Genomic DNA, 14,725 nt, shown 5'->3' with positions numbered 1-14,725 from the left:
ACTCGAGCCAAACAGAGCAATCTACTCCTGATGTTCTTGCCTTCAAGCCTTGACTCTGCTCCCCAGAGTTGGAAGCCTTTTCTCTTCTCTCTGAACTCTTAAAGAACTTCATCACTGCTTACAACACTTCCCATTCTAATTTCTGAAGTCACTTTTTTTCCCTGGCTAGACTGTCAGTTCTTGGATGATAAGGATTATGACTTCTTTGATTCATAACTTTGCAATATCCAAAAAAAGGCTCTTTGCATGTTTATTGAATGAATGCATCCCCTAATGTGGTCAGAGATGGCATCACAAAAGTAAGAGAGGAACTGTCTTGAAGAGAGAACAGGCTTTAAACAGTAATATTATTTATTTTAATTATTTTGTGCTGATTAAGAATATACAGCATGTAACGAACCAACCTGGGTTCACATCCTGTTCTGCTTCTGACTAGCTCTGTCAGTCTGCGCAAGTAACAGCCTCTCTGTCCCTCAGTTTCTTCACTCACTGAATAAAGGATAATAAGAATACTTTCTCCATGGGTTTATATTGTGAGAATTATATGACCCTAGTGGTGTGCCTGGCATGTAATAAATTTTCAATGAATAATAGCCATTATTACTATTATCAAAAATAATACATTTTTCTTGTAAGAAGTCCAGAAATACTGTGGAAAGTGAAAGAATTCCTTACTTCACCCCAGCAGTATTACCGTACACACCTATTGAGTAGGTTCAGACTCATAGCTACCCTATATACAACAGAACAAAACACTACTTAGTGTGCACTGTCCTCACAATTGTTGCTGTGTTTGAGCCCATTGTTGCAGCCACTGTGCCAACCCATCTTGTTGAGGGTTTTCCTATTTTTCACTAACCCTCTACTTTACCAAGCATGATGTCCTTCTCCAGGCACTAGTCACTCCTGATCACACGTCCAAAGTACATGAGACAAAATCTTTCCATCCTTTCTTCTAAGGAGCATTCTGGCTGTACTTCCTCCAAGACAAATTTGTTCATTCTTCTGGCAGTCTATGGTATATTCCACATCCTTTGCCAATACCATACTTCAAATGCATCAGTTCTTCTTTTGTGTTCCTTATTTATCATCCAGCTTTCACATGCCTATGAGGTGATACCATCGATGGGGTCAGGCACACCTTCATCTTCAGAGTGATATCTTTGCTATTTAACATTTAGAGAGGTTGTCTTAGTTCTCTAATGCTGCTATATCAGAAATACCACCAGTGTGTGGCTTTAGGAAATGGAAATTTACTCTCTTAAAGTTTAGGAGGCTAAAAGTCCAAGTTCAGAGTACTGACTTTAAGGGATGGATGGAGGAGGCCCCTTGACCTTGGACTTAGCTCTGCCTTCCAGGCCCACTGGAGCTGGAGGTCTCTCCTGACTTACACAGCTGTTGACCGCTGAGGCTGATGAATCCAAGAATGCCAGGTAAAATGGCAGATTGTTGACTCACAGGTTGCAAAGGCAACAGTCCCAAGATTAGCATGCAACACAGCAAGCCACTGGTTCAAGTCCAGGAACTGAAGATGATGATGGGCCAAATACAGGATCCAAAATGAGTCAAAAAAACTAGAGACCTTTCCCAAACTTTCTCCATATATACTGGCAGCAGGCCGCACCCTGAAGGCAACTCCCCATCAACTAATTAGCTGCTTACAGCAGATGCCACCTTGGAGGTAATTACACCACATCTAATCTCATCATGGGGAATAACTACATCCAGCTGCCAAGCCAGTCAGAATCAGGGCCTAGCCAAGTTGATACACAAACCTAACTACCACCGAGATTTTTGCAGCAGATCTGCCCAATACAGTACATTGTTTGACTTCCTGGCTACTGCTTCTATGGGCATTGATCGTGGTTCCAAGTAAAATGAAAACTTCAATATTGTCTCTGTTTATCATGATGCTTGTCGGTACAGTTGTGAGGAGTTTTGTTTTTTTTATGCTGAGGTGTAATCCATACTGTAGTATTTGATCATCAGTAAGCATTTCAAGCCCTCTTCATTCTCAGCAAGCAAGGTTGTGTCATCTGCCAATTGCAGGTTGTTAATGAGTCTTCCTTCAATCCTGGTGCTCCGTTCTTCATATAGTACAGCTTCTCCAATTATTTTGCTCAGCATACAGATTGAATAAGTATGGTGAAAGGATACAACTCTGATGCATACCTTTTCAGATTTTAAATCACTATTATTGGTTGAGTTAATATCTTTCCAAAGATGTTATAAATACAACATATGTTGTTGTTGTTATGTGCCATCAAGTCAGACCCAACTCTTAGCGACCCCTCCTTGGGTTTCCGAGGTAGTATCACTACGGAAGTAGATTGCCCAACCTTCCTTCCGAGGAGTGGCTGGTGGATTTGAACCGCTAGCCTTCTGGTTAGCAATCAGTGCACTATGCTACCAGAGCTCCTACAACATATATTTATGAATTTTATGAAATATTTATGTAATTTTATATAATATTTATGAAATCACTACATGCAGTTTTCTCACACAGCCATTTCATTTTTAACTGTGAGCATCAATATACAGTACTCCACCTCATCCTTTTTTAACACATGTCCAGTATTTCAGTTTATAGATCAATGATAATTAATTTAGTCATTTGCAATATTGGTGACCACTTAGATTGCTTTCAATTTCTCACTATTATAAACACTGTGTAGTGAATATTTTTGCTGTGCATGTTTGCACACTTGTACAGTTATAGGACAAAATCTGAATGGGACACTGGCTGTAGACAATATTCACACATCAGATTTTTGTACAAGGACTCAGTTGCACAGAATCATAATACTTCATTCATCTCATGCTGTTGTCATTGGTCTTTGTGCAGCCTTTCTGTATTTTTTAAATCTCTGTTTGATAATTAATGAACACAATAATCATATTTTAAAATATCAGATTTGTTTCCTAGTTGCTCTCCAAAAACATAGCAACAATTCCACTCAAAGGACAGAACTTAAGCAGGTAGAGGGTATGCAGTAAGAAGAGCTCCTCTTTTTAAGGAGACCATTTGAGTACTCTGGGAGGTGGGCATAAATTAGGCTTGTTGAGAGTCCATAGTGGGGAGCCTAGTCTAACTAAAGAAGATAGTTTCTTTACAGGAGTTGTGGGAGACGTAGTAGAACATGATAGAAAGTCACATTAAAGACTGAAGAGCCAAGAAAAGGAGCTGGAATCTTACACCAGGCCTTTGGATGAATCACATAGGTAATAAAAGAGGTATTTTGCAGATTTACCTGTGGACAGTAGTCAGGATGGACTTTCATTATTATAATTCACTGCTTCCATATCCAAGTAGCTTCTTACACCAAAGACACCTTGTCAATTAGGTTAAGGTGTGGTTTATGCTGCAATAACAAATAGCACCCAGAGTGGTGGCTTTGAATAATAAAGGGTTATTTCTTACTTTTGCTACTTGTCTATTGGAGATTGGCTGGGAGGCAGATGGGAGAAGATGGCTCTGTTCATCATTCATCGGGGTCATTCAGAGATTGAGGCTGCTGGAATGGTCACCATCTTTATGCCAGCTTCCATGCCAGAGGGAGGGTAAAGAATTGAGCAACTCACATTGACAATGAAATGGTCCAACTGGAGGGGACACACCTCATTGCCTTTCACAATTCGTTGGCCAAAAGTAGCTACTTGACCTCATCACAACCCAAGGGGCCATAAATATAATCCCAGCATGTGCTCAGAAGGAGAGATGGAAATAATTGGCAAGCAACATTACTACCTATGTCCTTTCTATGTTCTAAAGTGTCCTTCTCAGAAAATCTTTTGACAACTGAGAAGGACCAAATGATGCTGTTGTAGCCAAGGGCATTACTTCAAAATACTTGGTGGAAAAAACAATATCAATTCAAAATACTGCTTGTAAACGGTCTTATTCTATAGGTCAAATTTTATGTTGTTAAAGATTTTTGGTGAGGTGGAGTGAAGTGAAACACTGTGAAATAACTTTTGGAATAAGTGGAAACCTGCTCAAGAAGTTATCTCCCTCTCCTCAACTTTCTCTTCCTAGACCTACTCTGGAAATCACATGGGGCACATTCCTGCTACAAGGAATTCCCTTACTATTCTAGGTATTGCCAAGGACAACCATTACTATAATATAATAACGATAAACCCATATGTGTGTGTGTGTGTGTGTGTGTAATTATCTATGTGTTGGTCTACCACCCATCTTCAGTTTCTTGTAACGTGGTAGCTTACATGCTGCCGTGATGCTGGAAGCCATGCTCCTGGTGTTTCAAATGCCAGCAGTCACATGCTCACATGGCAGATGGGCTTTAGTGGCGTTTCTAGACTAAGAGAGACAAACAAGAAGGGCCTGACAATGTACTTCTGAAAATCAGCCAATGAAAAACCATGTGGATCACAACAGACATTGTCTAATTCATTTGCTTTAGGCAAGTGATCAATTGCTAAAGGAGGACGTGGTTGGTGAAGCAGAGGGCCAATGAGGGCAAGAGAGATCCTCAGTGACATAGATGGGGACAATAGCTGAAATGATGGACTCAAACATGCTGGCAATTGTGAGGATGCCACAAGAGTGATGTTTGGGTTCTCTTGTGTAGCTCTAACAGAAAGTACCATAAATGGGTGTCTTTAACAACAGGGATTTATTCCCTCACAGTTCAGGAGGCTAGAAGTCTGAGTTCAAAGTGCCAGCTCTAGGGGCTGGGTGAAAGCCCCTGGACTGTGGGCTTCAGCTCTGCCTCTTGCTCCCAGCCCACTGGATCTGGAGGTGTCTCTTAACTCAGGAAGCTGCTGACTGCTGAGGCTGACAAACCCAAGGTTGACAAGTAAAATGGCACAGTCCCAACATTATTAAGAAACATGGCAGGCCACTAATTCAAATCCATTAACAGTCCCAAGATCAGCAGACAACACAAGCCACTGAGATGAAGACTTAGCTACATGCAGGGTCCAAGCATGCCAAAAAGCTCAGAGATCTTTCTCAAAGCTGTCTCCTTCTATACTGGAAGCAGACCATATCCTTAAGGAAGCTACTCAGCTACTCCAGGAGATTGTACCATGGAGCTGATTACTAGTCTCATCATGGCGAATACTACATACAGCTGCCCAGCTACTGAAAACCAGGCCCAGCCAAGTTGACACACAACTTAACTACCACAGCGGACAACATTTTGTTCTGTTGTATGTAAAGTTGTATGTAAAGTTCTGTTGTATGTAAGGTTGTGTGAGTCAGAGTCAGCTCAACAACAGCTATCTATCTGTCTGTCTGTCTATCTATTCATGTGCTTGTGTTTTTCATATGTTAATTATTAACTCATCTATCTTCATAACAACTCTATAAGACACAGCATCATTATTCCCAATTTACAAATTGAAAAATGCACAAAAAGATTAAATAGCTTTCCCTAAGTTCACCCAGGATTAGAAGTCAGACAGTGAAATTCCCAAGACAGATATGATTGCTAGGGAAACTGGTAGAAGGAATGTTCTAGAGCATCCACCACCACACCAACCTTAAACCCTAACTACCATAAATTACCTAAAAAATGTTTGTATTTTTAATAAAAATTTCTAAGCCCTAACTCATGCCCCATTAATTTCAGCCAGTGCTCAATTCAGAGAAATGGCACCACAATGAAACTTATGTATCTGACAGCTCCCTTAATGGTCTTGACCTGAAATCTTCCCATAAAAATCAGTCATGCTGTCACGTTGGTTGAGGGCCTACTTTGTTTCTGTTAATTAGTCTGTTTTCATGGTCACTTATAATCCCTTGATGTTTGCTTCTTTCCTTTTTTTTTTTATTTTTTTTAAGCATTTCTGAATACTTTTATAATTTCACCATGAAAAATCTCCTTTCATGGTGTATTTCTTCCCACCAGGTAATGACAGGCTTTGATACACACACTAACATTCTTTTACCTTTAAATCAAGTTAATACTCACTTGACTTCAGGCTTAACAGAATTTCTCATCAAATTAGAGTTGATGAAAATGATCGCTCTTGCACTGTCATGATAACTTTCATCTGAGACTGTGGAACACTTTATAAACATTAATTAAGTCTCACAATGCCTCTGTGAAGCAGGGAATAGTGAGGTGATGGTCCAAAGATGAAAATGAACAGTATGCCAAGGATGTGATAAAAACCAGAAGTGATACTTCCTCTTTATGTTTTCCATTTTCATCTTTTCAATTTAGATATGATCAGAGAACTTAGGAGTTGAATGACTGATCTGGTTTCACAGCACCCCCTATCCTCTCTAGGAGCTCTGGTAGCGCAGGGCCTAGGGCACTTCACTGCTAATCAGTAGGCTGGTGGTTCAAACCCACCAGCCACTCCTCAGAAAGAAGGTTGGGTGATCTACTTCCATAGTGATACCGCCTGGGAAATCCAAGGAGGGGTCACTATGAGTCAGATACAACTCGACGGCACATAACAACAACAACCTCTCCTCTCTAGAACAAAGACTATTGTCACTTTGCTTTCTAGGCCCACTTCCATGGCCCTCTGGATCTTATGTCTGGACAGCCTTTTCCTTAAGGCCAAGAGCAGAGCCTACTTGACTCACCTTCCACTACCCTTCTCCCAGGAAGGTGGAGGGCAGATGAGTCCAATGGTTGGGCCACACCAGCCACGTAGAAAAAAAGAATGAATACAGAACTTTATGTTGTTGAGAAGGAATCCAGGCCAGCATTGTTCTATTAATATAATATCTTGACTCATCTCAAGTAAAAAATCCATTTTTCGTACTAATGGTATGACCCTAAGTACTCCATTTTGTCTATAACCTACTCTATCTTATAAGAGAAAGAAGCAATCTTAAGGGTGCCTGGGAGTTGATGTTAATTCTAGGTATATAACTAACATGTCCATGAGAAGATGAGGGTCTGGGATATTGGGAATGATGCCTCAGTGAATTAGAAACGAAGGCTGCTACAAATTCTGGTCTGGGAAACTGAGTTCATAGCTCCATGACAGACATTGTTGTTGTTGTTATGTGCCATCGAGTTGGCCCCGACTCATAGCGACCCCTCCTTGGGTTTCCGAGGCAGTATCACTACGGAAGTAGGATTGCCCAACCTTCCTTCCGAGGAGACATGACAGACATAAGAACCTGAAAAAAACAGGCAAGTAGCCATTTTTACAAATCTAATGGAATGTCCTTTTGTTTTCTTTATGTTAAGGTGTAATCTATGTTGAAGACTGTAGTGTTTGCTTTACATCTGTAAGTGCTTCAAGTTCTCTTCACTTTCAGCAAGTAAAATTGTGTCATCATAATACAAAGAAAAATAAAGAAAATAATTAACACAAATGAACAAAGCGAAATATAAATAAACATAAAGAAAGCAAAGTAAACAACATAAAGAAAACAAAAATCCTCACAACTGGACCAATAAGCAACATCATGATAAATGCAGAAAATATTGAAGTTATCAAAGTTTTCATTTTACTTGTATCCACAATCAATGCCCATGGAAGAAGCAGTCAAGAAATCAAATGATATATTGCAGTGGGTAAATCTGCTGTAAAAGACCTCTTTAAAGTGTTAAAAAGCAAAGATATCACTTTGAAGACTAGGATGTGCCTGACCCAAGCCATGGTTGTTTTTAATCGCTTCATAGACATGTCAAAGCTGGACAATGAATAAAGAAGACTAAAGAAGAATTGATGCATTTGAATTAGTGTTGGAGAAGAATATTGAATGTATCACAGACTGCCAGAAGAGCAAACAAATGTGTCTTGGAAGTACAGCCAGAATGCTGCTTAGAAGTGAGGGTGGTAAGACTTCATCTCATGTACTTTGGGCATATTATCAGGAGGGTCCAGTATCTGGAGAAGGGTATCAGGCTTGCTAAAGTAGACGGTCAGCAAAAAAGAGGAGGACCCACAATGAGATGGATTGACACAGTGGTTGCAACAATGGGCTTAAGCATAACAACAATTGTAAGGATGGTGCAGGAACAGGCAGTGTTTTGTTCTGTCGTACATAGGGTCACTATGTAATGTAGTCAATCAGTTGAGGTCATACCAGTGTAGGGTGTATCCTAAATCTAATCACCTCTGAGTTATATAAAGAGCAGCATGGACAGAAAGGCATGCATATAGGGGAAGACAGAGGTCATGTGAAGATTGTCCACAAACAAAAGAAATGAGGAACAGCCAGGCTACTGATTTGTAAGGAACTGAGAGGGCTGAGACTCTGATTTGAACTCTTATCTCCATAATTATGAGAAAATGAATTTATGTCTTTTAAAGCCACCCATGTCTGGTATTTCTATTACAGCAGCACTAGGAGACTAAGACTGTGAGTTTTCCAGAGTCAAATGCAAGACTCATTCTTTTTTATAGTCTCTGCAATTTTTTGTCAACATTTTATCAATTTTTTTTTTTTTTTTTAATGTGGGATCCTGGATTGGATCCTGGAACAGAAAAAAAGACATTCATGGAGAAACTGAATTTGTGAATTCGTGAAATCCAAATAAATTCTGGAGTTTAGTTGACAGTAATTACCAATGTTAATGTCTTGGTTTTGATAAATGAACCCTGGTTATGTAAGGTGCTAACATTAGGGGAAGCTGGACGAAGGGTAGATGGGAGTTCTCTGTACTACCTTTACAACTTTTCTGTAAATCTAAAATTGTTTGAAAAATAAAAAGTTTTAAAAATAGAAGAAAAAGAAAGAAACAAAACCAGGCAAGTATCCAAGGTCAGGGTCAAGGTTAGATTAGAGACTAGGAGTATAACACAGGAGGAAATACCCAAACACAAACAGATCCTGGGCCAGCTCCATGGGAAATAGTTCAAAACTCTTCAGCAAGAAAGGCCAATGTAGCTCCTTTTAGAAGGCCAGAGAGTCATATCATTGGAGGGAGTGCTACAAGGTATTTAGCCATTTTTTTTAAAAAAATTCAGGGAAAATCTCAAGCTGGTTCCATTCAGCCTACAAGTGCAGATGCAAAGGACTTTTCCTTGCATAGCACTAACTTCCCACATTCCAATAGCCTCACTCTCCTTCTTGGGGCTTACATATATCCTAAGATTTTGTATGTTGGGTTGACATGGGTAAATCAAACTGGGACACAACCAAGTTTAAGGGCTGAGACAAATGTTATTCCTGCTAAGTGGTCAGTGAGCAAAATGTCAACAGTTGTCCAAGGAAAGTCCTTACCAAAAGCCAAAAAACAAAGGAACTAGTGTAGCCTCTTAAAAAAAAAAAAAAAAAAACACTGCCATCGGGTCAATTCCAACTCATAGCAACCCCCATTGGGTTTCCAAGGCAGTAAATCTTTGTGGAAGTAGATTGCCTGGTCTTCCTTCTTAGAGTGGCTGGTGGGTTTGAACCACCAGCCTTCTGGTTAGCAGTCAAGTGTCTTAGGCACTATGCCACCAGAGCTCCTTAGTGTAGCCCTGGGCTGAGTAATGTACATGGTTCACAGGAATGGAAGCTGGTGGTCTGTGGATACTGAACGTGCTCATGTCCATGTGGTCCCTTCAGATCTGGCCCTCTCTCCCCAGACCCTACCAATTTTTCCTTCTCTGATTACCTAAGCGGAGGAGATGGGAATGGAGAGGAATTTTACCCTTATTCATGATATTACTCCCAAATTTTTTGTACTTTCTATGGATCTTTTCCATTTCCCTAATGTCCTAAGCTTTTGACACTCAAAAGTCAGGAAGAGGCTCTTTTCCTGTCTTGTTTTTCATTGTAAAATCCTTTCTCTGAAGCAGCCAACAGAGAAGAGTCCAATTGCTTCAAAGGGATTAGGGAGTTGAGGAAGCAAAAAGGAGAGGAAAGAAGTATTGGGTTGGAGGAAAGCATTGGTGAATACAATATGTTGTTGTTGTTGTTGTTACGTGCTGTCAAGTGGTGGAATACAAAATAGGGATACTAAAATATTTTTCTCCCACATGTGTAATTCTTTAGAGGCTGATCTAAAGTTGTTTGTCTCATTGGAACAGAAAAATTCTATCTGTGGGAACTTTTGGAAGATCTGTTGTTGTTGTTAGATGCCGTCAAGTCATCTCCAACTCAGCGACCCTATGTACAACAGAACAAAACACTGCCCAGTCCTGTGCCAGTGCCACAATCCCTACTATACCTGAGCCCATTGTTGCAGCCACTATGTCAATCCGTCTTGCTGAGAGCCTTCCCCTTTTTTTTGACCCTCCACTTTACCAAGCATGATATCCTTCTCCAGGGAATGGTTCCTTCTGACAACCTGGCCAAAATAGGTGAGACATAGTTTGGCCATTCTTGCTTCCAAGGAGCATTCCAGCTGCACTTCCTCCAGGACAGATTTTTTAATTATTTTAGCACTCCATGGATCTATCAGACTTCTGGATCTGGAACATCAACTGGGTACTCCAGAATGAGCAACTGGGATAAGTGTACTCTCACCAAACACAGCCACGGGGCCTGTGGAATACGTAAGTCTGGGTGCAGCAGCCACCCCCTAGGCCACTCAGAATGCACAAAGGAGAGAGATTCTCTCTGCCTGAAAATGTCCTGATACAGCAGAAGAGCCATGAATAGCAGCCAGAGCCGGCAGTAGGTTTCCTAAGACAGGGGAGGCCAGAGCCTCTTTGATCAGAACCAGGATTGAGGCTGACATAGCCTGGGAAACCCATGACCCCATTAGAGCAGAATCAAAATGTTTTTTCTGATTCTTGGGCTCTTGAGATTAGTTGAAAATGAACTCAAAACTGTCCAGGCTCTGAGCCTATGCACCAAGATGAAGTAATGAGATTGAAAGGGAGGGCTCCTCTGTTTATGGGATGTTGTGGTTTATATAATTCCTATGCTTAAATTTCATCTCTAGGCAGTAAGAAGACCAATCCCCTTAAAAGTTTATCATCTGGGGTTGATTTTATATGAAATAGAGCATATAGACTTGACTCTGACTCCCATCTCAGTTAACTGAATTGCCTGAACTGAGTTAGGTGAAGAACCCTGGGCCAACCACAAACATACAAGCAGTGTTTCTTGAGAAACTAACTTACCTTCCTCCTGGAATGAAAGTTACTGGGTCCGTTACATGTGCTCCAAGGCAGCTGTTGCTGTGAACTGTGTTGATTTATGTGAAACCTTGTGTGAAGGAATTCAATTCTCTGAGTGTCTTTGCCGTCTACGTGTACACACGCACATCCATACACACGCTCCACACACATAAACACACACTGCATTCACAAAACTTGTTGAAGTCAGTCAAGATTCACAGCCCCCAAAGGCACTTTACAAAGGGGTGAATGAGAACATAAAACAAATCTGAGATTCTGTGAGGTGATTCATGGCCATCACCAATCCCAAAGGCATCCATCTGAATTGGATTCATTTCCTAGTCTAGATGTCATTTATGTAAGTGCAAGACACGTTCCTTTTGAGGTGAGTGGAAATGTCCCCAACTTCTGGTGGGAGCGGATACATCTGAAAAATGGAATCGAATCCATTTTGTTCCCAGAAGGGACAGGTAGAGGACTCCCATTTCCTGTCGATTCAATTGGAAACAATGAGGAGAGAGAGGAAAAGAAAAAAAAAAGGAGCCCTCCCTTCTCTTTCTGGCCTCAGACATGAACTCTTGATAAGATCCTGGAAAACAAGCCACATTTTTTACAACCATTTACCCTCTTCAGCTGAGAAAGTGGCACAAGCCAAGACTAGGAACCGGGCCACCTCTATTGTGAATGTGGCCAGGCTGACGGATTGTGATTGTCGCCAAACTGCAAATCACGAAGTGACTGAGATAAGGAATATAATAACATTTGCACATGAGCCTTACATTCCTGCTTCTTCTATAGGAAAGGATATCCCTGCAGGAAGGAGGAAGGTGGGGCCCTGCCCTGTTCTGCAGCAGTGCTGGAATTGCATTGTCCAGGCCTTTGTAGGGACACAGGAAGAGGGTACGGAAGTTTCTACAGGAAAACAGAGAAAAGTTCAAACATAAACAGCATCCAAAAAAATTTACCAACAGCAAACTCGATTTCCTCTTTGGGCCTTCCATGCTTCCATGCACCACTGGGCTGGCAGATTTTAATCTTGGATTCTGTTCACTTTAGTAACCTTCAGCCTGGGTGATTGTGCTGTTTCCCTGCTTAATAAGTTTAAAAGGATGTGTTTTCTATGGCATTGGAGACAAAAACAACCTCTTTCCAGAGACTGTATCCTGGCCTGGCCGGAGTCTGCTGTCTTTTCCATTTGTCATTTCTGGGGAGGGCATGGGCTTCCCTGAAGTCCTGTGTGGGATAGGGCGGATCCCTTTTATGACGGTTTGAACAAAAGCTGAAAGTGGCTAAATCATTGCCTCCCACAACAAGGCATGGGCTTGGGTTTGGGTTTGGCTCCTGAGTTCTGGCTAGAGATGCACCTTGAGAACTCCCTCATATGGGATGTGAAAAGAGTTGTATCCCCAGTCCACCCCCATCCCATCCCCAGTAACTACTGTTGTTGTTGTTGTTATTTGCCATTGAGTCAGCCCCGACTCATAGCGACCCCTCCTTGGGTTCCCGAGGCAGTTATCACTACGGAAGTAGGATTGCCCAACCTTCCTTCCGAGGAGTGGCTGGTGGGTTTGAACCGCCAGCCTCCTGGTTAGCAGTCAAGTGCCTTTAGGCACTATGCTACCAGAGCTCCTAGGGGCTGGAATTTTCTCTTCTCACCGCCTGCTGTCCCCTTACCCACTAGGGCTCAGAAGATGCTACCACAAGAATCTCTGCCACCTGCCCTGAAGCCACTGGACTCTGGCTTAGGGTTCAGTTATGAAAACTGTGGCTCTAACAAGGAGGAGTAATTACTTGGCTAAATCTGAAATAAAAGGGCCAAGATGAAAAAAAGAGAGCAGTTTTAGGGGATCCTCCTCCCCCGATGACCCATCCTTGTGTGTTAACTAATATGGTTCCCCTTTACCTCAAGCTGCCAGACAGGTGACCAAAAGCAATACAGTAGAATAATGTAACCAGATTCCCTGGTGGAGTCTCAAGGGACAATGTCTTCTAAAGGGCAACCCCTGAGGTGTAGGGAGTTTCTCTCCACCTTTTCCAATGACGGCAACAGCTTGCAACTCTGGCTAGGAATTGTGGAAGCCACTTCTACACCAGCCCTAATGAGATCTGCCAGGCACTAAAAGGAGCATCCGTTACTTCTCAGATGGGGCCAATCATACAAGTCAGGAGCTAACGGTTACCGTTAATAACAGACAGACTTCCTAGACACTGCCATGATGGGAAATTAAAACACCTCCCCTTCGCCCTGAAATAGCTCTTAAGTCCAAGTATCTTTCACAGCCAATCAAAGGAGAGAGTTCTGAGTGGATTGCCGCTCTAGCTTTTTTTGGTGCTATCTTTTTCTGAATTGCTTTTTCCAGAACAAATGACTTCCATTAGTTTCAGCCAGGGACCAATTCTTCACTTAAGTATGTAAAGCAAAATATGTCTTGTGCTCTGGGTGTGTTACTCATAACAGAAAGCTTTTCTGACAGTTGTCCCAGATGGGTGATTGAAAAGTGTTATATAGAAGCCCGGGTACAAATAAGAAGGTGACCTTGAATTCTGAAACCAGTTTAAAACTCTGTTTAAGATGTATCCAGACTGCTCTGTTTTGTGTAAGGAATTTTCACTTTATAAAAAGCTCCAGTACAAATTTTTCTAACAATGCATCCTACATCTTCACATTCATTCGTTCATGCATTCATTCATTTCTAAAATAATGTGCCAGGCTCTGGATTACATTTTAAGGACAATCAGGGGTAGTTTTCAATACACATAACAGCAAGGCATTGGCTCTCATCAGTCAGGAAGGACCCAGAGATCTTGTTGAACTTTCCAGTGGAGGTCCCCCACTCCTTGCCAGGTATTAAATCTTTACTAGCTTGGAACATTCAACATTTTAGTAACTTCTACAGCTGCATCAAAAGGAGCCTGGGTGGTACAACAGTTAAGCACTCAGCTGCTAACTGAAAGGTTGGTTTGAACCCACCCAGTGACTCCATGGGAGAAAAATCTGGTGATCTGCTTCCATAAAGATTAACCAAAAAACAGACTCACTGCCATAGAGTTGATTCCAACTCATAGCAACCCATTAAGACAGAGTAGAAACATCCCCATAGGGTTTCCAAGGCTGTAAATCTTTGTAGGAGCAGACTGCCTCACCTTTCTCCCATGGAGCACCTGGTAGGTTCAAATCACAGGGTGGATAACAGACCTGAGTACAGTGATTTACAAAAAGTAGTTTTTGATTTCCAGATGCCAGCAGTCTAGGGCCTATTGCTCTTAATTAGAAGCTACTCACAGAAAAATATGTTACAGGGACCTTTGAGTCTTAAGCTAACATGAATCTAAAGTTCTGCATAAGCACCAGGGGGTTCTTAATTCCCGCTGAAGAGAAACAGCATGAGCAAGGAAGGTCCTTCCTAAACAAGGACCAAAAATCTCATACCAGTTGCCTTTGAGTTGATTCTAACTTATGGCCATGCTTCTCAGGGTTGTCTTGTCTTTCTTCCTTTTTTAATTAAATTTTTATTGTGATTTGGGTGAAAGTTTACAGAGCAAATTCACTTTCCTTACAGAAGTCCACATACACTTTGTCTCATGATATTGACTGCAATTTCCCACAATGCAACAGCTCCCCTCCCTCTTCCTCCCCAAAGTTACCTCTTTCCTGTGTCCTTCCCTCCCATGCACTCCTGCCCCCTGAGCTGTCTCCCTGTGCATAAGCATCCCTTCTTTCTCCCATGAT

This window comes from Orycteropus afer, unplaced genomic scaffold, assembly GCF_000298275.1.
Source record: "Orycteropus afer afer isolate SDZICR_OR568_19922 unplaced genomic scaffold, OryAfe1.0 scaffold00253, whole genome shotgun sequence".
NCBI lineage: Eukaryota > Metazoa > Chordata > Mammalia > Tubulidentata > Orycteropodidae > Orycteropus > Orycteropus afer.
Note: the sequence above shows the minus strand (reverse complement) of the source record.